The following is a 3,309-nucleotide window of genomic DNA, read 5'->3' as shown; positions in this document are numbered from 1 at the left end:
CGTCAACATACCTAACCTGCAACTGGCACGGCGGGAGGGGGCACAGGCGAGATGAAAGCGAAGACCCGAAGCGCCAGGGAGCAAAAGGGTGGCCACTCCCTAGTCCCGGTCTTCTACTGGCCCCAGCCACCTCATAGGTTTTTTTTTCTTCACAAATCACCTTTTTTCCCCAAGCGGCATTTAGCTTCCTCTGTTCCTAATCTCGCTCCTCAGTCAGGCCTACTCCCAGTTGCAGTTGTGGGGCCCCCAGATCCTCCCCACCATCCCCACTTTTCTGTTCCCTCCTAGTTAACCCGTATCTCAGTCTTTCACGGGCCCTTTCTCCCCACTTGACAACTCCAGGGTCTCCATCTGCTGCAGCATCAACCTCCCACTTCCCAGGATTTCAGTTGCCCTCCTCTCACCTCTGTGTCTGGGCCCCAATCCAGAATGCCAGCACCCTAGTCCTTCACACCCAAACACCCTGGCATTGGAGACTTTGGCCGTCGGATACTGCCACCACAATTCCCTGCCACACAATTCCCAGAGAACTGGCCCCTTAACCTCACTGAGGACCTGAACTAGAGACTAACAAAAATTTGAGGGCGTGTGGGCTAAGAGGAGCTGCTCATTGGGGTTCTGTTATTTTTAGCGGCTGACTCACAACTCCTGGCTTCGGGTTTGGGGCTAGTAGGCTGGGCTAGGGGGCGCTATTAATAGAGCCCAGGCACAGCCCCGACCCAGTTCAGTATGGTCGCGTGCTGAGCAAGGAGCCTCCCCCTGTCATCACACCCTGTAGAGACGTGGACTGGGGCACAGGTTGGATCAGGCGTCTCTGACTGCCAATAGCTTCCCACTGCTTAACACACCTTGGAACTCTTTGAGGGAAAGCCTACAAGGAGACCTCTGGGCACAAATCTCTCCTAAACTTGCCATCAGAAAGCTCCTGTTGTAACAGCTGAGGGAGAAGAGGTGAGGGGGAGGGCTTATTGCTGTTCCTGCTTTGGCTGCCTGGCCCTACTTCTGGTCCACAGTGCTAGGTTAACAGGAGGGTTAACTGGAGGGAAGACTGTGAATTTCTGCTTTGCAAAGTCTCTCATCCAGGACACGGTGCTTCAGCGTGGTCCCAACAGAGGAGTTGCAAATTTGAGAATGTGCAAGCACTAATCCAGACAGCATTAGGAAGCAGATGAAGTGTGCTTACCCCCTTCCATTATTTTCCCTTCTTTCGCTCTTTTTAGATTCTGTCCCTAGTCGTGTTTCAAGAAATCCCAGGATCTCTTTCTGCTCTGTAAAGAAACCTAATTTAGAGGCCAGGGAGAGAACTCAGGGAGATGGAATGCATGCTTTGCATGCAAGAGGCCCAGGTGCAATCCTCAGCATCAATAATGCACCACTGAGCACTGATGGGTGTGCTCTCCCAAATAAAGGAAAAGAAAAGAAACCTAATTCAGCAAAGCCAGAGAAAATTGTTTTCCTGGAGATATGAGTGATCCTTTAAAAGTTGACATTCCTATTGGGCCTTTTACTTTAGTTTTTTTTTAAATTTGTGGTGTTGAGCCACATCTGGTGATGCTCTTGGGATATTACTGGTTCTTCACTCTGGAGTTAACTCTGGCATGGATAGAGGATTCTAGGTGGAGCTGCGGATCAAACTAGAGCTTGCAACATGGGTGCAAGTGCCCTACTTCCTGTACTATCTCTCCAGTCCAGGCATTTTTTAAAAAAATTCATGGAATAAAGTAGGAGTTTCTTTTTTGTTTTGGTTTTGAGTCACATCCGGCGATGCTCAGGCACTACTCCTGGATCTACATTTGGGAATTACTCCTGGCAGTGTTTGGGGGACCATAGGAGAATGCTAGGGATCGAACCCGGGTTAGCCACATGCAAGGCAAGTAAACCCACTGAACTATCTCTCCAGCCCTTAAAGTAGAGATTTCTTAACTAAGACATTGGTAATGGTGGGAAAATATTGTCTCCTTACTGGACTTACCACAAAAATGGTGCCCATCCACACCAAATTTGCTAGAAATTACACTCACCAACGATGTACATCCATTTTAGTTCACCTACCAGAGATTCTGCCTTCAGCAACCTAGGTCTCAGCCCTACAGTGAAACTGGAATGTTTTTGGGGGCAAGGATCATTGTTACTCCTCACAGAGTCAGGAGCAAACAAATGAAGCTCCCTAGTCACTCCCCTTCCCCAAGCCCAGATTACAGATAGCGTTGGGCTGCCCTACCACAATCCGATCTGTTTGCTGAGGACGCTGGTGGATGGGGAGAGAAACAGTTTTTCCTCCTAAATTCCTTCTATTTCTTGCTTGTTTTAGTCTCAACTAAGGTCTCCAGTTGCCAAGCAACCATAACTGCCTGCAGTGGTGTGGTTCTGCTTTCAGCCTGCAGGGGGCGCCTGTCTCCATGGGGGCCTCAGCATATTGGGAGGGGAGTCCAAGGCATCTCAGGGTTGCTGATGTTTGCAGTCTTGTCGCTTTTAGAAAGCCTGTGGAGTGGGAAGAAGCTCATAAGAAATCTATATGATTTTGCTCCAACTCACTGAAAGGTGAAAGAGAAAGGGAGAGGGCAAAGAAGAGGAAACCAGCTCAGGGGGTCATGTAGCGGGGAGGGCAGGAGACACAGAGAGAGGAGGGAGCAGAGAGAGGAGAAACAAAAGGGGGTGGTTTGTACCTTTGTACTGAGGATGTAGAAAAATAATCTAACATTTCCTATAGGCAAAAGTACTGAGTGTATAAAAGATATTAAGCTCCCAGGTTTCCCAACCTAGCATAGTCTTGATCATGAAAGAAGATACTTATTTGTCATTCAACAGGAATAATTAACCTTAAGCCACCAGGTACAAGGTGCTACATTGAATCTTGACAAAACTTTATGAATTATTTCCATTTTACTGATAAACAAACCGAAGATAAGAAAAATAAGGTGCAAGGTCAAACTGACTATTGACAAGACTGGGTTTGGAAGACCAAATGTGTGAGGGTCTAAGAATCACTAAGAATCACTATTCACATAGTGAAAGAGCATACCTTTTCCCCCACATCCACGCCAACACTGGTTGAATGTGTTCCAGTCTCTGTGGTGTGAGATGATATCTCACTATTGTGAAACAACTCTTAAGGGGTTTTTTTGTTGTTGTTGTGGGAAAGGATGGGTCTAGTCCCACATAGAAGCTGATAAATTGGTTTTGTGCACACCTCTATGAAATACCATTTCCCCCAGATATTCTAATGATCCGGGCTCAAGCAATAGTGCAGCGGGTAGGGCGTTTGCCTTGCACGCGGCCTACCTGGCCAGCCCGGCTTCAATTCCTCCA

The sequence above is a fragment of the Sorex fumeus genome, unplaced genomic scaffold (assembly GCF_029834395.1).
Source record: "Sorex fumeus unplaced genomic scaffold, SorFum_2.1 ptg000073l, whole genome shotgun sequence".
Classification (NCBI taxonomy): Eukaryota; Metazoa; Chordata; class Mammalia; order Eulipotyphla; family Soricidae; genus Sorex; species Sorex fumeus.
This window is presented reverse-complemented; position numbering follows the sequence as displayed.